The sequence below is a fragment of the Lactuca virosa genome, chromosome 1 (assembly GCF_052849685.1).
Source record: "Lactuca virosa cultivar CGN04683 chromosome 1, Lactuca_virosa_CGN04683_v6, whole genome shotgun sequence".
Taxonomy (NCBI): domain Eukaryota; kingdom Viridiplantae; phylum Streptophyta; class Magnoliopsida; order Asterales; family Asteraceae; genus Lactuca; species Lactuca virosa.
In genome coordinates this window covers 256737973-256755820 of record NC_136426.1, presented here as the reverse complement: position 1 = coordinate 256755820, position 17848 = coordinate 256737973, and the positions used below count along the sequence as shown (strand labels likewise).

General features: G+C 48.0%; 50 non-coding genes and 3 pseudogenes across 50 annotated transcripts; all 53 read left to right on the top strand.

The window, feature by feature from the left end:
- Window positions 1-69: 69 nt before the first annotated feature.
- On the top strand, window positions 70-188 carry LOC145146386 (5S ribosomal RNA). The gene has a single exon (XR_013727332.1). It is a non-coding gene; the product is annotated as a 5S ribosomal RNA (ribosomal RNA).
- A 224-nt stretch (window positions 189-412) lies between these two features.
- Window positions 413-531, top strand: LOC145146555 (5S ribosomal RNA). The gene has a single exon (XR_013727494.1). It is a non-coding gene; the product is annotated as a 5S ribosomal RNA (ribosomal RNA).
- A 219-nt stretch (window positions 532-750) lies between these two features.
- LOC145149856 (5S ribosomal RNA) lies at window positions 751-869 on the top strand. Its single transcript, XR_013730697.1, has one exon. It is a non-coding gene; the product is annotated as a 5S ribosomal RNA (ribosomal RNA).
- Window positions 870-1088: 219 nt separating this feature from the next.
- On the top strand, window positions 1089-1207 carry LOC145134831 (5S ribosomal RNA). The gene has a single exon (XR_013719377.1). It is a non-coding gene; the product is annotated as a 5S ribosomal RNA (ribosomal RNA).
- Window positions 1208-1426: 219 nt separating this feature from the next.
- On the top strand, window positions 1427-1545 carry LOC145149769 (5S ribosomal RNA). Its single transcript, XR_013730616.1, has one exon. It is a non-coding gene; the product is annotated as a 5S ribosomal RNA (ribosomal RNA).
- Window positions 1546-1767: 222 nt separating this feature from the next.
- On the top strand, window positions 1768-1886 carry LOC145149768 (5S ribosomal RNA). The gene has a single exon (XR_013730615.1). It is a non-coding gene; the product is annotated as a 5S ribosomal RNA (ribosomal RNA).
- Window positions 1887-2110: 224 nt separating this feature from the next.
- LOC145145822 (5S ribosomal RNA) lies at window positions 2111-2229 on the top strand. The gene has a single exon (XR_013726777.1). It is a non-coding gene; the product is annotated as a 5S ribosomal RNA (ribosomal RNA).
- Window positions 2230-2449: 220 nt separating this feature from the next.
- LOC145146588 (5S ribosomal RNA) lies at window positions 2450-2568 on the top strand. The gene has a single exon (XR_013727525.1). It is a non-coding gene; the product is annotated as a 5S ribosomal RNA (ribosomal RNA).
- Window positions 2569-2787: 219 nt separating this feature from the next.
- On the top strand, window positions 2788-2906 carry LOC145149179 (5S ribosomal RNA). The gene has a single exon (XR_013730034.1). It is a non-coding gene; the product is annotated as a 5S ribosomal RNA (ribosomal RNA).
- Window positions 2907-3128: 222 nt separating this feature from the next.
- On the top strand, window positions 3129-3247 carry LOC145155501 (5S ribosomal RNA). The gene has a single exon (XR_013735937.1). It is a non-coding gene; the product is annotated as a 5S ribosomal RNA (ribosomal RNA).
- A 219-nt stretch (window positions 3248-3466) lies between these two features.
- LOC145149765 (5S ribosomal RNA) lies at window positions 3467-3585 on the top strand. The gene has a single exon (XR_013730613.1). It is a non-coding gene; the product is annotated as a 5S ribosomal RNA (ribosomal RNA).
- Window positions 3586-3808: 223 nt separating this feature from the next.
- LOC145144085 (5S ribosomal RNA) lies at window positions 3809-3927 on the top strand. The gene has a single exon (XR_013725105.1). It is a non-coding gene; the product is annotated as a 5S ribosomal RNA (ribosomal RNA).
- Window positions 3928-4148: 221 nt separating this feature from the next.
- LOC145146618 (5S ribosomal RNA) lies at window positions 4149-4267 on the top strand. Its single transcript, XR_013727554.1, has one exon. It is a non-coding gene; the product is annotated as a 5S ribosomal RNA (ribosomal RNA).
- Window positions 4268-4487: 220 nt separating this feature from the next.
- On the top strand, window positions 4488-4606 carry LOC145150223 (5S ribosomal RNA). Its single transcript, XR_013731046.1, has one exon. It is a non-coding gene; the product is annotated as a 5S ribosomal RNA (ribosomal RNA).
- A 217-nt stretch (window positions 4607-4823) lies between these two features.
- Window positions 4824-4942, top strand: LOC145145576 (5S ribosomal RNA). The gene has a single exon (XR_013726541.1). It is a non-coding gene; the product is annotated as a 5S ribosomal RNA (ribosomal RNA).
- Window positions 4943-5160: 218 nt separating this feature from the next.
- Window positions 5161-5279, top strand: LOC145149764 (5S ribosomal RNA). Its single transcript, XR_013730612.1, has one exon. It is a non-coding gene; the product is annotated as a 5S ribosomal RNA (ribosomal RNA).
- A 225-nt stretch (window positions 5280-5504) lies between these two features.
- On the top strand, window positions 5505-5622 carry LOC145150476 (5S ribosomal RNA). Its single transcript, XR_013731300.1, has one exon. It is a non-coding gene; the product is annotated as a 5S ribosomal RNA (ribosomal RNA).
- A 222-nt stretch (window positions 5623-5844) lies between these two features.
- Window positions 5845-5963, top strand: LOC145155500 (5S ribosomal RNA). Its single transcript, XR_013735936.1, has one exon. It is a non-coding gene; the product is annotated as a 5S ribosomal RNA (ribosomal RNA).
- Window positions 5964-6182: 219 nt separating this feature from the next.
- Window positions 6183-6301, top strand: LOC145144522 (5S ribosomal RNA). The gene has a single exon (XR_013725533.1). It is a non-coding gene; the product is annotated as a 5S ribosomal RNA (ribosomal RNA).
- Window positions 6302-6520: 219 nt separating this feature from the next.
- On the top strand, window positions 6521-6639 carry LOC145149763 (5S ribosomal RNA). The gene has a single exon (XR_013730611.1). It is a non-coding gene; the product is annotated as a 5S ribosomal RNA (ribosomal RNA).
- A 223-nt stretch (window positions 6640-6862) lies between these two features.
- LOC145149539 (5S ribosomal RNA) lies at window positions 6863-6981 on the top strand. Its single transcript, XR_013730396.1, has one exon. It is a non-coding gene; the product is annotated as a 5S ribosomal RNA (ribosomal RNA).
- A 223-nt stretch (window positions 6982-7204) lies between these two features.
- LOC145149142 (5S ribosomal RNA) lies at window positions 7205-7323 on the top strand. The gene has a single exon (XR_013729999.1). It is a non-coding gene; the product is annotated as a 5S ribosomal RNA (ribosomal RNA).
- Window positions 7324-7542: 219 nt separating this feature from the next.
- On the top strand, window positions 7543-7661 carry LOC145149041 (5S ribosomal RNA). The gene has a single exon (XR_013729904.1). It is a non-coding gene; the product is annotated as a 5S ribosomal RNA (ribosomal RNA).
- A 219-nt stretch (window positions 7662-7880) lies between these two features.
- Window positions 7881-7999, top strand: LOC145148245 (5S ribosomal RNA). Its single transcript, XR_013729139.1, has one exon. It is a non-coding gene; the product is annotated as a 5S ribosomal RNA (ribosomal RNA).
- Window positions 8000-8218: 219 nt separating this feature from the next.
- Window positions 8219-8336, top strand: LOC145149011 (5S ribosomal RNA). Its single transcript, XR_013729872.1, has one exon. It is a non-coding gene; the product is annotated as a 5S ribosomal RNA (ribosomal RNA).
- A 222-nt stretch (window positions 8337-8558) lies between these two features.
- Window positions 8559-8677, top strand: LOC145146997 (5S ribosomal RNA). The gene has a single exon (XR_013727915.1). It is a non-coding gene; the product is annotated as a 5S ribosomal RNA (ribosomal RNA).
- A 218-nt stretch (window positions 8678-8895) lies between these two features.
- Window positions 8896-9014, top strand: LOC145149855 (5S ribosomal RNA). The gene has a single exon (XR_013730696.1). It is a non-coding gene; the product is annotated as a 5S ribosomal RNA (ribosomal RNA).
- Window positions 9015-9234: 220 nt separating this feature from the next.
- On the top strand, window positions 9235-9353 carry LOC145144022 (5S ribosomal RNA). Its single transcript, XR_013725043.1, has one exon. It is a non-coding gene; the product is annotated as a 5S ribosomal RNA (ribosomal RNA).
- Window positions 9354-9574: 221 nt separating this feature from the next.
- On the top strand, window positions 9575-9693 carry LOC145146115 (5S ribosomal RNA). The gene has a single exon (XR_013727066.1). It is a non-coding gene; the product is annotated as a 5S ribosomal RNA (ribosomal RNA).
- A 219-nt stretch (window positions 9694-9912) lies between these two features.
- Window positions 9913-10030, top strand: LOC145151336 (5S ribosomal RNA; annotated as a pseudogene).
- Window positions 10031-10254: 224 nt separating this feature from the next.
- LOC145148856 (5S ribosomal RNA) lies at window positions 10255-10372 on the top strand. The gene has a single exon (XR_013729721.1). It is a non-coding gene; the product is annotated as a 5S ribosomal RNA (ribosomal RNA).
- Window positions 10373-10595: 223 nt separating this feature from the next.
- Window positions 10596-10714, top strand: LOC145140682 (5S ribosomal RNA). The gene has a single exon (XR_013722237.1). It is a non-coding gene; the product is annotated as a 5S ribosomal RNA (ribosomal RNA).
- Window positions 10715-10931: 217 nt separating this feature from the next.
- On the top strand, window positions 10932-11050 carry LOC145146385 (5S ribosomal RNA). Its single transcript, XR_013727331.1, has one exon. It is a non-coding gene; the product is annotated as a 5S ribosomal RNA (ribosomal RNA).
- Window positions 11051-11274: 224 nt separating this feature from the next.
- Window positions 11275-11393, top strand: LOC145147130 (5S ribosomal RNA). Its single transcript, XR_013728043.1, has one exon. It is a non-coding gene; the product is annotated as a 5S ribosomal RNA (ribosomal RNA).
- A 222-nt stretch (window positions 11394-11615) lies between these two features.
- LOC145148244 (5S ribosomal RNA) lies at window positions 11616-11734 on the top strand. Its single transcript, XR_013729138.1, has one exon. It is a non-coding gene; the product is annotated as a 5S ribosomal RNA (ribosomal RNA).
- Window positions 11735-11953: 219 nt separating this feature from the next.
- LOC145145746 (5S ribosomal RNA) lies at window positions 11954-12072 on the top strand. The gene has a single exon (XR_013726704.1). It is a non-coding gene; the product is annotated as a 5S ribosomal RNA (ribosomal RNA).
- Window positions 12073-12292: 220 nt separating this feature from the next.
- Window positions 12293-12410, top strand: LOC145151243 (5S ribosomal RNA). Its single transcript, XR_013732004.1, has one exon. It is a non-coding gene; the product is annotated as a 5S ribosomal RNA (ribosomal RNA).
- A 219-nt stretch (window positions 12411-12629) lies between these two features.
- Window positions 12630-12748, top strand: LOC145149218 (5S ribosomal RNA). The gene has a single exon (XR_013730071.1). It is a non-coding gene; the product is annotated as a 5S ribosomal RNA (ribosomal RNA).
- A 220-nt stretch (window positions 12749-12968) lies between these two features.
- On the top strand, window positions 12969-13087 carry LOC145146764 (5S ribosomal RNA). Its single transcript, XR_013727692.1, has one exon. It is a non-coding gene; the product is annotated as a 5S ribosomal RNA (ribosomal RNA).
- Window positions 13088-13306: 219 nt separating this feature from the next.
- On the top strand, window positions 13307-13424 carry LOC145151190 (5S ribosomal RNA). The gene has a single exon (XR_013731958.1). It is a non-coding gene; the product is annotated as a 5S ribosomal RNA (ribosomal RNA).
- Window positions 13425-13645: 221 nt separating this feature from the next.
- Window positions 13646-13763, top strand: LOC145149086 (5S ribosomal RNA). Its single transcript, XR_013729947.1, has one exon. It is a non-coding gene; the product is annotated as a 5S ribosomal RNA (ribosomal RNA).
- A 223-nt stretch (window positions 13764-13986) lies between these two features.
- LOC145147743 (5S ribosomal RNA) lies at window positions 13987-14105 on the top strand. The gene has a single exon (XR_013728636.1). It is a non-coding gene; the product is annotated as a 5S ribosomal RNA (ribosomal RNA).
- Window positions 14106-14323: 218 nt separating this feature from the next.
- On the top strand, window positions 14324-14442 carry LOC145149843 (5S ribosomal RNA). The gene has a single exon (XR_013730685.1). It is a non-coding gene; the product is annotated as a 5S ribosomal RNA (ribosomal RNA).
- Window positions 14443-14659: 217 nt separating this feature from the next.
- On the top strand, window positions 14660-14778 carry LOC145135144 (5S ribosomal RNA). Its single transcript, XR_013719627.1, has one exon. It is a non-coding gene; the product is annotated as a 5S ribosomal RNA (ribosomal RNA).
- A 220-nt stretch (window positions 14779-14998) lies between these two features.
- Window positions 14999-15117, top strand: LOC145148236 (5S ribosomal RNA). The gene has a single exon (XR_013729130.1). It is a non-coding gene; the product is annotated as a 5S ribosomal RNA (ribosomal RNA).
- A 219-nt stretch (window positions 15118-15336) lies between these two features.
- LOC145151361 (5S ribosomal RNA) lies at window positions 15337-15454 on the top strand (annotated as a pseudogene).
- A 226-nt stretch (window positions 15455-15680) lies between these two features.
- LOC145146383 (5S ribosomal RNA) lies at window positions 15681-15799 on the top strand. The gene has a single exon (XR_013727329.1). It is a non-coding gene; the product is annotated as a 5S ribosomal RNA (ribosomal RNA).
- A 219-nt stretch (window positions 15800-16018) lies between these two features.
- On the top strand, window positions 16019-16137 carry LOC145156004 (5S ribosomal RNA). The gene has a single exon (XR_013736431.1). It is a non-coding gene; the product is annotated as a 5S ribosomal RNA (ribosomal RNA).
- A 219-nt stretch (window positions 16138-16356) lies between these two features.
- Window positions 16357-16475, top strand: LOC145148235 (5S ribosomal RNA). The gene has a single exon (XR_013729129.1). It is a non-coding gene; the product is annotated as a 5S ribosomal RNA (ribosomal RNA).
- A 219-nt stretch (window positions 16476-16694) lies between these two features.
- On the top strand, window positions 16695-16812 carry LOC145151432 (5S ribosomal RNA; annotated as a pseudogene).
- Window positions 16813-17035: 223 nt separating this feature from the next.
- On the top strand, window positions 17036-17154 carry LOC145146382 (5S ribosomal RNA). The gene has a single exon (XR_013727328.1). It is a non-coding gene; the product is annotated as a 5S ribosomal RNA (ribosomal RNA).
- A 219-nt stretch (window positions 17155-17373) lies between these two features.
- Window positions 17374-17492, top strand: LOC145147210 (5S ribosomal RNA). Its single transcript, XR_013728120.1, has one exon. It is a non-coding gene; the product is annotated as a 5S ribosomal RNA (ribosomal RNA).
- Window positions 17493-17712: 220 nt separating this feature from the next.
- Window positions 17713-17831, top strand: LOC145144205 (5S ribosomal RNA). Its single transcript, XR_013725220.1, has one exon. It is a non-coding gene; the product is annotated as a 5S ribosomal RNA (ribosomal RNA).
- Window positions 17832-17848: the final 17 nt, after the last annotated feature.

Genomic DNA, 17848 nt, shown 5'->3' with positions numbered 1-17848 from the left:
TCGCGTACGAAAACAAACGAGGTTCTGCGTCTTTTAAGACATAAAAGCAATAAGCATGGATAATATTTCCGGTGCGATCATACCAGCACTAATGCACCGGATCCCATCAGAACTCCGCAGTTAAGCATGCTTGGGCGAGAGTAGTACTAGGATGGGTGACCCCCTGGGAAGTCCTCGTGTTGCACCCCCCCCCCCCTTTTTCGTTGCTCGTTTGCTTTTTTTAGATTTTACGTGCGGTTTTTTTTTGTTTCTTGCTGTTTCTATGCTCGGGTGGCATCCGCTTCATGGTTGATGGTTTTCGTATTTTTGGAACGGACCCGATCGGTCACATGGGTGCCACGCCTCACGTACGAAAACAAAGGAGGTTCTGCGTCTTTTAATACATAAAAGCAATAAGCATGGATAATATTTCGGGTGCGATCATACCAGCACTAATGCACCGGATCCCATCTAAACTCCGCAGTTAAGCGTGCGTGGGCGAGAGTAGTACTAGGATGGGTGACCCCCTGGGAAGTCCTCGTGTTGCACCCCTCTTTTTCGTTGCCCGTTTGCGTTTTTTTAGATTTTACGTGCGGTTTTTTTTTGTTTCTTGCTGTTTCTATGCTCGGGTGGCCTCCGCTTCATGGTTGATGGTTTTCGTATTTTTGGAACGGACCCGATCGGTCACGTGGGTCCCACGCCTCGCGTACGAAAACAAAGGAGGTTCTGCGTCTTTTAAGACATAAAAGCAATAAGCATGGATAATATTTCGGGTGCGATCATACGAGCACTAATGCACCGGATCCCATCAGAACTCCACAGTTAAGCGTGCTTGGGCGAGAGTAGTACTAGGATGCGTGACCCCCTGGGAAGTCCTCGTGTTGCACCCCCCTTTTTCGTTGCCCGTTTGCTTTTTTTAGATTTTGCGTGCGTTTTTTTTATTGTTTCTTGCTGTTTCTATGCTCGGGTGGCCTCCGCTTCATGGTTGATGGTTTTCGTATTATTGGAACGGACCCGATAGGTCACGTGGGTGTCACGCCTCGCGTACGAAAACAAAGGAGGTTCTGCGTCTTTTAAGACATAAAAGCAATAAGCATGAATAACATTTCGGGTGCGATCATACCAGCACTAATGCACCGGATCCCATCAGAACTCCGCAGTTAAGCGTGCTTGGGCGAGAGTAGTACTAGGATGGGTGACCCCCTGGGAAGTCCTCGTGTTGCACCCCCCTTTTTCGTTGCCCGTTTGCGTTTTTTTAAATTTTACGTGCGGTTTTTTTTTGTTTCTTGCTGTTTCTATGTTCGGGTGGCCTCCGCTTCATGGTTGATGGTTTTCGTATTTTTGGAACGAACGCGATCGCTCACGTGGGTCCCACGCCTCGCGTACGAAAACAAACGAGGTTCTGCGTCTTTTAAGACATAAAAGCAATAAGCATGGAAAATATTTCCGGCGCGATCATACCAGCACTAATGCACCGGATCCCATCAGAACTCCGCAGTTAAGCGTGTTTGGGCGAGAGTAGTACTAGGATGGCTGACCCCCTGGGAAGTCCTCGTGTTGCACCCCCCCCCCTTTTTCGTTGCCCGTTTGCTTTTTTTAGATTTTGCGTGCGTTTTTTTTTTATTTCTTGCTGTTTCTATGCTCGAGTGGCCTCCGCTTCATGGTTGATGGTTTTCGTATTATTGGAACGGACCCGATCGGTCACGTGGGTGCCACGCCTCGCGTACGAAAACAAACGAGGTTCTGCGTCTTTTAAGACATAAAAGCAATAAGCATGGATAATATTTCCGGCGCGATCATACCAGCACTAATGCACCGGATCCCATCAGAACTCCGCAGTTAAGCGTGTTTGGGCGAGAGTAGTACTAGGATGGCTGACCCCCTGGGAAGTCCTCGTGTTGCACCCCCCCCCCCCCTTTTCGTTGCCCGTTTGCTTTTTTTAGATTTTTCGTGCGTTTTTTTTTTGTTTATTGTTGTTTCTATGCTCGAGTGGCCTCCGCTTCATGGTTGATGGTTTTCGTATTATTGGAACGGACCCGATCGGTCACGTGGGTGCCACGCCTCGCGTACGAAAACAAAGGAGGTTGTGCGTCTTTTAAGACATAAAAGCAATAAGCATGAATAATATTTCGGGTGCGATCATACCAGCACTAATGCACCGGATCCCATCAGAACTCCGCAGTTAAGCGTGCTTGGGCGAACGTAGTACTAGGATGGGTGACCCCCTGGGAAGTCCTCGTGTTGCACCCCTCTTTTTCGTTGCCCGTTTGCGTTTTTTTAGATTTTACGTGCGGTTTTTTTTTTGTTTCTTGCTGTTTCTATGTTCGGGTGGCCTCCGCTTCATGGTTGATGGTTTTCGTATTTTTGGAATGAACCCGATCGGTCACATGGGTCCCACGCCTCGCGTACGAAAACGAAGGAGGTTCTGCGTCTTTTAAGACATAAAAGCAATAGGCATGGATAATATTTCCGGTGCGATCATACCAGCTCTAATGCACCGGATCCCATCAGAACTCCGCAGTTAAGCGTGCTTGGGCGAGAGTAGTACTAGGATGGGTGACCCCTTGGGAAGTCCTCGTGTTGCACCCCTCTTTTTCGTTGCCCGTTTGCGTTTTTTTAGATTTTACGTGCGGTTTTTTTTTGTTTCTTGCTGTTTCTATGCTCGGGTGGCCTCCGCTTCATGGTTGATGGTTTTCGTATTTTTGGAACGGACCCGATCGGTCACGTGGGTCCCACGCCTCGCGTACGAAAACAAAGGAGGTTCTGCGTCTTTTAAGACATAAAAGCAATAAGCATGGATAATATTTCGGGTGCGATCATACGAGCACTAATGCACCGGATCCCATCAGAACTCCGCAGTTAAGCGTGCTTGGGCGAGTGTAGTACTAGGATGTGTGACCCCCTGGGAAGTCCTCGTGTTGCACCCCCCCTTTTTCGTTGCCCGTTTGCTTTTTTTAGATTTTGCGTGCGTTTTTTTTTTTTTGTTTCTTGCTGTTTCTATACTCGGGTGGCCTCCGCTTCATGGTTGATGGTTTTCGTATTATTGGAACGGACCCGATCGGTCACGTGGGTGTCACGCCTCGCGTACGAAAACAAATGAGGTTCTGCGTCTTTTAAGACATAAAAGCAATAAGCATGAATAACATTTCGGGTGCGATCATACCAGCACTAATGCACCGGATCCCATCAGAACTCCGCAGTTAAGCGTGCTTGGGCGAGCGTAGTACTAGGATGGGTGACCCCCTGGGAAGTCCTCGTGTTGCACCCCCCTTTTTTGTTGCCCGTTTGCGTTTTTTTAAATTTTACGTGAGGTTTTTTTTTGTTTATTGCTGTTTCTATGTTCGGGTGGCCTCCGCTTCATGGTTGATGGTTTTCGTATTTTTGGAACGAACGTGATCGCTCACGTGGGTCCCACGCCTCGCGTACGAAAACAAACGAGGTTCTGTGTCTTTTAAGACATAAAAGCAATAAGCATGGAAAATATTTCCGGCGCGATCATACCAGCACTAATGCACCGGATCCCATCAGAACTCCGCAGTTAAGCGTGTTTGGGCGAGAGTAGTACTAGGATGGCTGACCCCCTGGGAAGTCCTCGTGTTGCACCCCCCCCCCCTTTTTCGTTGCCCGTTTGCTTTTTTTAGATTTTGCGTGCGTTTTTTTTTTGTTTCTTGCTGTTTCTATGCTCGAGTGGCCTTCGCTTCATGGTTGATGGTTTTCGTATTATTGGAACGGACCCGATCGGTCACGTGGGTGCCACGCCTCGCGTACGAAAACAAACGAGGTTCTGCGTCTTTTAAGACATAAAAGCAATAAGCATGAATAATATTTCGGGTGCGATCATACCAGCACTAATGCACCGGATCCCATCAGAACTCCGCAGTTAAGCGTGCTTGGGCGAGCGTAGTACTAGGATGGGTGACCCACTGGGAAGTCCTCGTGTTGCACCCCCCTTTTTCGTTGCCCGTTTGCGTTTTTTTAGATTTTACGTACGGTTTTTTTTTTTGTTTCTTGCTGTTTCTATGTTCGGGTGGCCTCCGCTTCATGGTTGATGGTTTTCGTATTTTTGGAATGAACCCGATCGGTCACGTGGGTCCCATGCATCGCGTACGAAAACAAAGGAGGTTCTGCGTCTTTTAAGACATAAAAGCAATAAGCATGGATAATATTTCCGGTGCGATCATACCAGCACTAATGCACCGGATCCTATCAGAACTCCGCAGTTAAGCGTGCTTGGGCGAGAGTAGTACTAGGATGGGTGACCCCCTGGGAAGTCCTCGTGTTGCACCCCTCTTTTTCGTTGCCCGTTTGCGTTTTTTTAGATTTTACGTGCGGTTTTTTTTTTGTTTCTTGCTGTTTCTATGCTCGGGTGGCCTCCGCTTCATGGTTGATGGTTTTCGTATTTTTGGAACGGACCCGATCGGTCACGTGGGTCCCACGCCTCGCGTACGAAAACAAAGGAGGTTCTGCGTCTTTTAAGACATAAAAGCAATAAGCATGGATAATATTTCGGGTGCGATCATACGAGCACTAATGCACCGGATCCCATCAGAACTCCGCAATTAAGCGTGCTTGGGCGAGAGTAGTACTAGGATGCGTGACCCCCTGGGAAGTCCTCGTGTTGCACCCCCCTTTTTCGTTGCCTGTTTGCTTTTTTTAGATTTTGCGTGCGTTTTTTTTTGTTTCTTGCTGTTTCTATGCTCGAGTGGCCTCCGCTTCATGGTAGATGGTTTTCGTATTATTGGAACGGACCCGATCGGTCACGTGGGTGCCACGCCTCGCGTACGAAAACAAAGGAGGTTGTGCGTCTTTTAAGACATAAAAGCAATAAGCATGAATAATATTTCGGGTGCGATCATACCAGCACTAATGCACCGGATCCCATCAGAACTCCGCAGTTAAGCGTGCTTGGGCGAGCGTAGTACTAGGATGGGTGACCCCCTGGGAAGTCCTCGTGATGCACCCCCCTTTTTCGTTGCCCGTTTGCGTTTTTTTAGATTTTACGTGCGGTTTTTTTTGTTTCTTGCTGTTTCTATGTTCGGGTGGCCTCCGCTTCATGGTTGATGGTTTTCGTATTTTTGGAACGAACGCGATCGCTCACGTGGTTCCCACGCCTCGCGTACGAAAACAAACGAGGTTCTGCGTCTTTTAAGACATAAAAGCAATAAGCATGGAAAATATTTCCGGCGCGATCATACCAGCACTAATGCACCGGATCCCATCAGAACTCCGCAGTTAAGCGTGTTTGGGCGAGAGTAGTACTAGGATGGCTGACCCCCTGGGAAGTCCTCGTGTTGCACCCCCCCCCCCCTTTTCGTTGCCCGTTTGCTTTTTTTTAGATTTTACGTGCGTTTTTTTTTTGTTTCTTGCTGTTTCTATGCTCGAGTGGCCTCCGCTTCATGGTTGATGGTTTTCGTATTATTGGAACGGACCCGATCGGTCACGTGGGTGCCACGCCTCGCGTACGAAAACAAACGAGGTTCTGCGTCTTTTAAGACATAAAAGCAATAAGCATGGATAATATTTCCGGCGCGATCATACCAGCACTAATGCACCGGATCCCATCAGAACTCCGCAGTTAAGCGTGTTTGGGCGAGAGTAGTACTAGGATGGCTGACCCCGTGGGAAGTCCTCGTGTTGCAGCCCCCCCCCCTTTTTCGTTGCCTGTTTGCTTTTTTTAGATTTTGCGTGCGTTTTTTTTTGTTTCTTGCTGTTTTTATGCTCGAGTGGCCTCCGCTTCATGGTTGATGGTTTTCGTATTATTGGAACGGACCCGATCGGTCACGTGGGTGCCACGCCTCGCGTACGAAAACAAAGGAGGTTGTGCGTCTTTTAAGACATAAAAGCAATAAGCATGAATAATATTTCGGGTGCGATCATACCAGCACTAATGCACCGGATCCCATCAGAACTCCGCAGTTAAGCGTGCTTGGGCGAGCGTAGTACTAGGATGGGTGACCCCCTGGGAAGTCCTCGTGTTGCACCCCCCTTTTTCGTTGCCCGTTTGCGTTTTTTTAGATTTTACGTGCGGTTTTTTTTTGTTTCTTGCTGTTTCTATGTTCAGGTGGCCTCCGCTTCATGGTTGATGGTTTTCGTATTTTTGGAATGAACCCGATCGGTCACGTGGGTCCCACGCCTCGCGTACGAAAACAAAGGAGGTTCTGCGTCTTTTAAGACATGAAAGCAATAAGCATGAATAACATTTCGGGTGCGATCATACCAGCACTAATTCACCGGATCCCATCAGAACTCCGCAGTTAAGCGTGCTTGGGCGAGAGTAGTATTAGGATGGGTGACCCCCTGGGAAGTCCTCGTGTTGCACCCCCCTTTTTCGTTGCCCGTTTGCGTTTTTTTAAATTTTACGTGAGGTTTTTTTTTGTTTCTTGCTTTTTCTATGTTCGGGTGGCCTCCGCTTCATGGTTGATGGTTTTCGTATTTTTGGAACGAACGCGATCGCTCACGTGGGTCCCACGCCTCGCGTACGAAAACAAACGAGGTTCTGCGTCTTTTAAGACATAAAAGCAATAAGCATGGAAAATATTTCCGGCGCGATCATACCAGCACTAATGCACCGGATCCCATCAGAACTCCGCAGTTAAGCGTGTTTGGGCGAGAGTAGTACTAGGATGGCTGACCCCCTGGGAAGTCCTCGTGTTGCACCCCCCCCCCCTTTTTCGTTGCCCGTTTGCTTTTTTTAGATTTTGCGTGCGTTTTTTTTTTGTTTCTTGCTGTTTCTATGCTCGAGTGGCCTCCGCTTCATGGTTGATGGTTTTCGTATTATTGGAACGGACCCGATCGGTCACGTGGGTGCCACGCCTCGCGTACGAAAACAAACGAGGTTCTGCGTCTTTTAAGACATAAAAGCAATAAGCATGGATAATATTTTCGGCGCGATCATACCAGCACTAATGCACCGGATCCCATCAGAACTCCGCAGTTAAGCGTGTTTGGGCGAGAGTAGTACTAGGATGGCTGACCTCCTGGGAAGTCCTCGTGTTGCACCCCCCCCCCCTTTTTCGTTGCCCGTTTGCTTTTTTTAGATTTTGCGTGCGTTTTTTTTTTGTTTCTTGCTGTTTCTATGCTCGAGTGGCCTCCGCTTCATGGTTGATGGTTTTCGTATTATTGGAACGGACCCGATCGGTCACGTGGGTGCCACGCCTCGCGTACGAAAACAAAGGAGGTTGTGCGTCTTTTAAGACATAAAAGCAATAAGCATGAATAATATTTCGGGTGCGATCATACCAGCACTAATGCACCGGATCCCATCAGAACTCCGCAGTTAAGCTTGCTTGGGCGAGCGTAGTACTAAGATGGGTGACCCCCTGGGAAGTCCTCGTGTTACACCCCCCTTTTTCGTTGCCCGTTTGCGTTTATTTAGATTTTACGTGCGGTTTTTTTTTGTTTCTTGCTGTTTCTATGTTCGGGTGGCCTCCGCTTCATGGTTGATAGTTTTCGTATTTTTGGAATGAACCCGATCGGTCACGTGGGTCCCACGCCTCGCGTACGAAAACAAAGGAGGTTCTGCGTCTTTTAAGACATAAAAGCAATAAGCATGGATAATATTTCGGGTGCGATCATACCAGCACTAATGCACCGGATCCCATCAGAACTTCGCAGTTAAGCGTGCTTGGGCAAGAGTAGTACTAGGATGGGTTACTCCCTGGGAAGTCCTCGTGTTGCACCCCTCTTTTTCGTTGCTCGTTTGCTTTTTTTAGATTTTACGTGCGGTTTTTTTTTTGTTTCTTGCTGTTTCTATGCTCGGGTGGCCTCCGCTTCATGGTTGATGGTTTTCGTATTTTTCGAACGGACCCGATCGGTCACGTGGGTCCCACGCCTCGCGTACGAAAACAAAGGAGGTTCTGCGTCTTTTAAGACATAAAAGCAATAAGCATGGATAATATTTCCGGTGCGATCATACGAGCACTAATGCACCGGATCCCATCAGAACTCCGCAGTTAAGCGTGCTTGGGCGAGAATAGTACTAGGATGGGTGACCCCCTGGGAAGTCCTCGTGTTGCACCCCTCTTTTTCGTTGCCCGTTGGCGTTTTTTTAGATTTTACATGCGGTTTTTTTTTGTTTCTTGCTGTTTCTATGCTCGGGTGGCCTCCGCTTCATGGTTGATGGTTTTCGTATTTTTGGAACGGACCCGATCTGTCACGTGGGTCCCACGCCTCGCGTACAAAAACAAAGGAGGTTCTGCGTCTTTTAAGACATAAAAGCAATAAGCATGGATAATATTTCGGGTGCGATAATACCAGCACTAATGCACCGGATCCCATCAGAACTCCGCAGTTAAGCGTGATTGGGCGAGGGTAGTACTAGGATGGGTGACCCCTGGGAAGTCCTCGTGTTGCACCCCCCCACCCTTTTTCGTTGCCCGTTTGCTTTTTTTAGATTTTACGTGCGTTTTTTTTTGTTTCTTGCTGTTTCTATGCTCGGGTGGCCTCCGCTTCATGGTTGATGGTTTTCGTATTTTTGGAACGGACCCGATCGGTCACATGGGTGCCACGCCTCACGTACGAAAACAAAGGAGGTTCTGCGTCTTTTAAGATATAAAAGCAATAAGCATGGATAATATATCCGGTGCGATCATACCAGCACTAATGCAGCGGATCCCATCAGAACTCCGCAGTTAAGCGTGCTTGGGCGAGAGTAGTACTAGGATGGGTGACCCCCTGGGAAGTCCTCGTGTTGCACCCCCGTTTTTCGTTGCCCGTTTGCGTTTTTTTAGATTTTACGTGTAGTTTTTTTTGTTTCTTGTTGTTTCTATGCTCGGGTGGCCTCCGCTTCATGGTTGATGGTTTTCGTATTTTTGGAACGGACCCGATCGGTCACGTAGGTCCCACGCCTCGCGTACGAAAACAAAGGAGGTTCTGCGTCTTTTAAGACATAAAGGCAACAAGCATGGATAATATTTCCGGTGCGATCATACCAGCACCAATGCACCGGATCCCATCAGAACTCCGCAGTTAAGCATGCTTGGGCGAGAGTAGTACTAGGATGGGTGACCCCCTGGGAAGTCCTCATGTTGCACCCCCCGTTTTTGCTTGCCCGTTTGCTTTTTTTATATTTTGCGTGCGATTTTTTTTTTGTTTCTTGCTGTTTCTATGCTCGAGTGGCCTCCGCTTCATGGTTGATGGTTTTCGTATTTTTGGAACGGACCCGATCGGTCACATGGGTGCCACGCCTCACGTACGAAAACAATGGAGGTTCTGCGTCTTTTAATACATAAAAGCAATAAGCATGGATAATATTTCGGGTGCGATCATACCAGCACTATTGCACCGGATCCCATCAGAACTCCGCAGTTAAGCGTGCTTGGGCGAGAGTAGTACTAGGATGGGTGACCCCCTGGAAAGTCCTCGTGTTGCACCCCTCTTTTTCGTTGCCCGTTTGCGTTTTTTTTAATTTTTTACGTGCGGTTTTTTTTTGTTTCTTGCTGTTTCTATGCTCGGGTGGCCTCCGCTTCATGGTTGATGGTTTTCGAATTTTTGGAACGGACCCGATCGGTCACGTGGGTCCCACGCCTCGCGTACGAAAACAAAGGAGGTTCTGCGTCTTTTAAGACATAAAAGCAATAAGCATGGATAATATTTCGAGTGCGATCATACCAGCACTAATGCACCGGATCCCATCAGAACTCCGCAGTTAAGCTTGCTTGGGCGAGAGTAGTACTAGGATGGGTGACCCCCTGGGAAGTCCTCGTGTTGCACCCCCCTTTTTCGTTGCCCGTTTGCGTTTTTTTAGATTTTACGTGCGGTTTTTTTTTGTTTCTTGCTGTTTCTATGTTCGGGTGGCCTCCGCTTCATGGTTGATGGTTTTCGTATTTTTGGAACGGACTCGATCGGTCACGTGGGTCCCACGCCTCGCGTACGAAAACAAAGGAGGTTCTGCGTCTTTTAAGACATAAAAGCAATAAGCATGGATAATATTTCCGGTTCGATCATACCAGGACTAATGCACTGGATCCAATCAGAACTCCGCAATTAAGCGTACTTGGGCGAGAGTAGTACTAGGATGGGTGACCCCTGGGAAGTCCTCGTGTTGCACCCCCCCCCCCCTTTTCGTTGCCCGTTTGCGTTTTTTTAGATTTTACGTGCGGTTTTTTTTTGTTTCTTGCTGTTTCTATGCTCGGGTGGCCTCCGCTTCATGGTTGATGGTTTTCGTATTTTTGGAACGGACCCGATCGGTCACGTGGGTCCCACGCCTCGCGTACGAAAACAAAGGAGGTTCTGCGTCTTTTAAGACATAAAAGCAATAAGCATGGATAATATTTCGGGTGCGATAATACCAGCACTAATGCACCGGATCCCATCAGAACTCCGCAATTAAGCGTGCTTGGGCGAGAGTAGTACTAGGATGGGTGACCCCTGGGAAGTCCTCGTGTTGCACCCCACCACCCTTTTTCGTTGCCCGTTTGCTTTTTTTAGATTTTACGTGCGTTTTTTTTTTGTTTCTTGCTGTTTCTATGCTCGGGTGGCCTCCGCTTCATGGTTGATGGTTTTCGTATTTTTGGAACGGACCCGATTGGTCACATGGGTGCCACGCCTCACGTACGAAAACAAAGGAGGTTCTGCGTCTTTTAAGACATAAAAGCAATAAGCATGGATAATATTTCGGGTGCGATCATACCAGCACTAATGCAGCGGATCCCATCAGAACTCCGCAGTTAAGCGTGCTTGGGCGAGAGTAGTACTAGGATGGGTGACCCCCTGGGAAGTCCTCGTGTTGCACCCCCTTTTTCGTTGCCCGTTTGCGTTTTTTTAGATTTTACGTGCGGTTTTTTTTGTTTCTTGTTGTTTCTATGCTCGGGTGGCCTCCGCTTCATGGTTGATGGTTTTCGTATTTTTGGAACGGACCCGATCGGTCACGTGGGTCCCACGCCTCGCGTACGAAAACAAAGGAGGTTCTGCGTCTTTTAAGACATAAAGGCAACAAGCATGGATAATATTTCCGGTGCGATCATACCAGCACTAATGCACCGGATCCCATCAGAACTCCGCAGTTAAGCATGCTTGGGCGAGAGTAGTACTAGGATGGGTGACCCCCTGGGAAGTCCTCGTGTTGCACCCCCCCCCCCCTTTTTCCTTGCCCGTTTGCTTTTTTTATATTTTGCGTGCGATTTTTTTTTGTTTCTTGCTCTTTCTATGCTCGGGTGGCCTCCGCTTCATGGTTGATGGTTTTCGTATTTTTGGAACGGACCCGATCGGTCACATGGGTGCCACGCCTCACATACGAAAACAAAGGAGGTTCTGCGTCTTTTAATACATAAAAGCAATAAGCATGGATAATATTTCGGGTGCGATCATACCAGCACTAATGCACCGGATCCCATCAGAACTTCGCAGTTAAGCGTGCTTGGGCGAGAGTAGTACTAGGATGGGTTACTCCCTGGGAAGTCCTCGTGTTGCACCCCTCTTTTTCGTTGCCCGTTTGCGTTTTTTTTAATTTTTTACGTGCGGTTTCTTTTTTGTTTCTTGTTGTTTCTATGCTCGGGTGGCCTCCGCTTCATTGTTGATGGTTTTCGTATTTTTGGAACGGACCCGATCGGTCACGTGGGTCCCACGCCTCGCGTACGAAAACAAAGGAGGTTCTGCGTCTTTTAAGACATAAAAGCAATAAGCATGGATAATATTTCCGGTGCGATCATACGAGCACTAATGCACCGGATCCCATCAGAACTCCGCAGTTAAGCGTGCTTGGGCGAGAATAGTACTAGGATGGGTGACCCCCTGGGAAGTCCTCGTGTTGCACCCCTCTTTTTCGTTGCCCGTTTGCGTTTTTTTAGATTTTACGTGCGGTTTTTTTTTGTTTCTTGCTGTTTCTATGCTCGGGTGGCCTCCGCTTCATGGTTGATGGTTTTCGTATTTTTGGAACGGACCCGATCTGTCACGTGGGTCCCACGCCTCGCGTACGAAAACAAAGGAGGTTCTGCGTCTTTTAAGACATAAAAGCAATAAGCATGGATAATATTTCGGGTGCGATAATACCAGCACTAATGCACCGGATCCCATCAGAACTCCGCAGTTAAGCTTGCTTGGGCGAGAGTAGTACTAGGATGGGTGACCCCCTGGGAAGTCCTCGTGTTGCACCCCCCTTTTTCGTTGCCCGTTTGCGTTTTTTTAGATTTTACGTGCGGTTTTTTTTTTGTTTCTTGCTGTTTCTATGTTCGGGTGGCCTCCGCTTCATGGTTGATGGTTTTCGTATTTTTGGAACGGACCCGATCGGTCACGTGGGTCCCACGCCTCGCGTACGAAAACAAAGGAGGTTCTGCGTCTTTTAAGACATAAAAGCAATAAGCATGGATAATATTTCCGGTGCGATCATACCAGGACTAATGCACTGGATCCAATCAGAACTCCGCAATTAAGCGTACTTGGGCGAGAGTAGTACTAGGATGGGTGACCCCTGGGAGGTCCTCGTGTTGCACCCCCCTTTTTCGTTGCCCGTTTGCGTTTTTTTATATTTTGCGTGCGATTTTTTTTTGTTTCTTGCTCTTTCTATGCTCGGGTGGCCTCCGCTTCATGGTTGATGGTTTTCGTATTTTTGGAACGGACCCGATCGGTCACATGGGTGCCACGCCTCACGTACGAAAACAAAGGAGGTTCTGCGTCTTTTAATACATAAAAGCAATAAGCATGGATAATATTTCGGGTGCGATCATACCAGCACTAATGCACCGGATCCCATCAGAACTTCGTAGTTAAGCATGCTTGGGCGAGAGTAGTATTAGGATGGGTTACCCCCTGGGAAGTCCTCGTGTTGCACCCCCCCTTTTTCGTTGCCCGTTTGCGTTTTTTTAGATTTTACGTGCGGTTTTTTTTTGTTTCTTGCTGTTTCTATGTTCGGGTGGCCTCCGCTTCATGGTTGATGGTTTTCGTATTTTTGGAACGGACCCGATCGGTCACGTGGGTCCCACGCCTCGCGTACGAAAACAAAGGAGGTTCTGCGTCTTTTAAGACATAAAAGCAATAAGCATGGATAATATTTCGGGTGCGATCATACCAGCACTAATGCACCGGATCCCATCAGAACTCCGCAGTTAAGCTTGCTTGGGCAAGAGTAGTACTAGGATGGGTGACCCCCTGGGAAGTCCTCGTGTTGCACCCCCCTTTTTCGTTGCCCGTTTGCGTTTTTTTAGATTTTACGTGCGGTTTTTTTTTGTTTCTTGCTGTTTCTATGTTCGGGTGGCCTCCGCTTCATGGTTGATGGTTTTCGTATTTTTGGAACGGACCCGATCGGTCACGTGGGTCCCACGCCTCGCGTACGAAAACAAAGGAGGTTCTGCGTCTTTTAAGACATAAAAGCAATAAGCATGGATAATATTTCCGGTGCGATCATACCAGGACTAATGCACTGGATCCAATCAGAACTCCGCAATTAAGCGTACTTGGGCGAGAGTAGTACTAGGATGGGTGACCCCTGGGAAGTCCTCGTGTTGCACCCCCCCCCCTTTTCGTTGCCCGTTTGCGTTTTTTTAGATTTTACGTGCGGTTTTTTTTGTTTCTTGCTGTTTCTATGCTCGGGTGGCCTCCGCTTCATGGTTGATGGTTTTCGTATTTTTGGAACGGACCCGATCGGTCACGTGGGTCCTACGCCTCGCGTACGAAAACAAAGGAGGTTCTGCGTCTTTTAAGACATAAAAGCAATAAGCATGGATAATATTTCGGGTGCGATAATACGAGCACTAATGCACCGGATCCCATCAGAACTCCGCAGTTAAGCGTGCTTGGGCGAGAGTAGTACTAGGATGGGTGACCCCTGGGAAGTCCTCGTGTTGCACCCCACCACCCTTTTTCGTTGCCCGTTTGCTTTTTTTAGATTTTACGTGCGTTTTTTTTTTGTTTCTTGCTGTTTCTATGCTCGGGTGGCCTCCGCTTAATGGTTGATGGTTTTCGTATTTTTGGAACGGACCCGATCGGTCACATGGGTGCCACGCCTCACGTACGAAAACAAAGGAGGTTCTGCGTCTTTTAAGACATAAAAGCAATAAGCATGGATAATATTTCGGGTGCGATCATACCAGCATTAATGCAGCGGATCCCATCAGAACTCCGCAGTTAAGCGTGCTTGGGCGAGAGTAGTAGTAGGATGGGTGACCCCCTGGGAAGTCCTCGTGTTGCACCCCCTTTTTTCGTTGCCTGTTTGCGTTTTTTTAGATTTTCCGTGCGGTTTTTTTTGTTTCTTGTTGTTTCTATGCTCGGGTGGCCTCCGCTTCATGGTTGATGGTTTTCGTATTTTTGGAACGGACCCGATCGGTCACGTGGGTCCCACGCCTCGCGTACGAAAACAAAGGAGGTTCTGCGTCTTTTAAGACATAAAGGCAACAAGCATGGATAATATTTCCGGTGCGATCATAGCAGCACTAATGCACCGGATCCCATCAGAACTCCGCAGTTAAGTATGCTTGGGCGAGAGTAGTACTAGGATGGGTGACCCCCTGGGAAGTCCTCGTGTTGCACCCCCTTTTTCCTTGCCCGTTTGCTTTTTTTATATTTTGCGTGCGATTTTTTTTTGTTTCTTGCTATTTCTATGCTCGGGTGGCCTTCGCTTCATGGTTGATGGTTTTCGTATTTTTGGAACGGACCCGATCGGTCACATGGGTGCCACGCCTCACGTACGAAAACAAAGGAGGTTCTGCGTCTTTTAATACATAAAAGCAATAAGCATGGATAATATTTCGGGTGCGATCATACCAGCACTAATGCACCGGATCCCATCAGAACTTCGCAGTTAAGCGTGCTTGGGCGAGAGTAGTACTAGGATGGGTGACCCCCTGGGAATTCCTCGTGTTGCACCCCTCTTTTTCGTTGCCCGTTTGCGTTTTTTTTAATTTTTTACGTGCGTTTTTTTTTGTTTCTTGCTGTTTCTATGCTCGGGTGGCCTCCGCTTCATGGTTGATGGTTTTCGTATTTTTGGAACGGACCCGATCGGTCACGTGGGTCCCACGCCTCGCGTACGAAAACAAAGGAGGTTCTGCGTCTTTTAAGACATAAAAGCAATAAGCATGGATAATATTTCGGGTGCGATCATACCAGCACTAATGCACCGGATCCCATCAGAACTCCGCAGTTAAGCTTGCTTGGGCGAGAGTACTACTAGGATGGGTGACCCCCTGGGAAGTCCTCGTGTTGCATCCCCCTTTTTCGTTGCCCGTTTGCGTTTTTTTAGATTTTACGTGCGGTTTTTTTTTGTTTCTTGTTGTTTCTATGTTCGGGTGGCCTCCGCTTCATGGTTGATGGTTTTCGTATTTTTGGAACGGACCCGATCGGTCACCTGGGTCCCACGCCTCGCGTACGAAAACAAAGGAGGTTCTGCGTCTTTTAAGACATAAAAGCAATAAGCATGGATAATATTTCCGGTGCGATCATACCAGGACTAATGCATTGGATCCAATCAGAACTTCGCAATTAAGCGTACTTGGGCGAGAGTAGTACTAGGATGGGTGACCCCTGGGAAGTCCTCGTGTTGCACCCCCCCCCCCCCCTTTTTCATTGCCCGTTTGCGTTTTTTTAGATTTTACGTGCGGTTTTTTTTGTTTCTTGTTGTTTCTATGCTCGGGTGGCCTCCGCTTCATGGTTGATGGTTTTCGTATTTTTGGAACGGACCCGATCGGTCACGTGGGTCCCACGCCTCGCGTACGAAAACAAAGGAGGTTCTGCGTCTTTTAAGACATAAACGCAACAAGCATGGATAATATTTCCGGTGCGATCATACCAGCACTAATGCACCGGATCCCATCAGAACTCCGCAGTTAAGCATGCTTGGGCGAGAGTAGTACTAGGATGGGTGACCCCCTGGGAAGTCCTCGTGTTGCACCCCCCCTTTTTCCTTGCCCGTTTGCTTTTTTTATATTTTGCGTGCGATTTTTTTTTGTTTCTTGCTGTTTCTATGCTCGGGTGCCCTCCGCTTCATTGTTGATGGTTTTCGTATTTTTGGAACGGACCCGATCGGTCACATGGGTGACACGCCTCACGTACGAAAACAAAGGAGGTTCTGCGTCTTTTAATACATAAAAGCAATAAGCATGGATAATATTTCGGGTGCGATCATACCAGCACTAATGCACCGGATCCCATCAGAACTTCGCAGTTAAGCGTGCTTGGGCGAGAGTAGTACTAGGATGGGTGACCCCCTGGGAAGTCCTCGTGTTGCACCCCTCTTTTTCGTTGCCCGTTTGCGTTTTTTTTAATTTTTTACGTGCGTTTTTTATGTTTCTTGCTGTTTCTATGCTCGGGTGGCCTCCGCTTCATGGTTGATGGTTTTCGTATTTTTGGAACGGACCCGATCGGTCACGTGGGTCCCACGCCTCGCGTACGAAAACAAAGGAGGTTCTGCGTCTTTTAAGACATAAAAGCAATAAGCATGGATAATATTTCGGGTGCGATCATACCAGCACTAATGCACCGGATCCCATCAGAACTCCGCAGTTAAGCTTGCTTGGGCGAGAGTACTACTAGGATGGGTGACCCCCTGGGAAGTCCTCGTGTTGCATCCCCCTTTTTCGTTGCCCGTTTGCGTTTTTTTAGATTTTACGTGCGGTTTTTTTTTGTTTCTTGCTGTTTCTATGTTCGGGTGGCCTCCGCTTCATGGTTGATGGTTTTCGTATTTTTGGAACGGACCCGATCGGTCACCTGGGTCCCACGCCTCGCGTACAAAAACAAAGGAGGTTCTGCGTCTTTTAAGACATAAAAGCAATAAGCATGGATAATATTTCCGGTGCGATCATACCAGGACTAATGCATTGGATCCAATCAGAACTTCGCAATTAAGCGTACTTGGGCGAGAGTAGTACTAGGATGGTTGACCCCTGGGAAGTCCTCGTGTTGCACCCCCCCCCCCTTTTTCATTGCCCGTTTGCGTTTTTTTAGATTTTACGTGCGGTTTTTTTTGTTTCTTGTTGTTTCTATGCTCGGGTGGCCTCCGCTTCATGGTTGATGGTTTTCGTATTTTTGGAACGGACCCGATCGGTCACGTGGGTCCCACGCCTCGCGTACGAAAACAAAGGAGGTTCTGCGTCTTTTAAGACATAAACGCAACAAGCATGGATAATATTTCCGGTGCGATCATACCAGCACTAATGCACCGGATCCCATCAGAACTCCGCAGTTAAGCATGCTTGGGCGAGAGTAGTACTAGGATGGGTGACCCCCTGGGAAGTCCTCGTGTTGCACCCCCCCTTTTTCCTTGCCCGTTTGCTTTTTTTATATTTTGCGTGCGATTTTTTTTTGTTTCTTGCTGTTTCTATGCTCGGGTGGCCTCCGCTTCATTGTTGATGGTTTTCGTATTTTTGGAACGGACCCGATCGGTCACATGGGTGCCACGCCTCACGTACGAAAACAAAGGAGGTTCTGCGTCTTTTAATACATAAAAGCAATAAGCATGGATAATATTTCGGGTGCGATCATACCAGCACTAATGCACCGGATCCCATCAGAACTTCGCAGTTAAGCGTGCTTGGGCGAGAGTAGTATTAGGATGGGTTACCCCCTGGGAAGTCCTCGTGTTGCACCCCCCCTTTTTCGTTGCCCGTTTGCGTTTTTTTAGATTTTACGTGCGGTTTTTTTTTGTTTCTTGCTGTTTCTATGTTCGGGTGGCCTCCGCTTCATGGTTGATGGTTTTCGTATTTTTGAAACGGACCCGATCGGTCACGTGGGTCCCACGCCTCGCGTACGAAAACAAAGGAGGTTCTGCGTCTTTTAAGACATAAAAGCAATAAGCATGGATAATATTTCGGGTGCGATCATACCAGCACTAATGCACCGGATCCCATCAGAACTCCGCAGTTAAGCTTGCTTGGGCAAGAGTAGTACTAGGATGGGTGACCCCCTGGGAAGTCCTTGTGTTGCACCCCCCTTTTTCGTTGCCCGT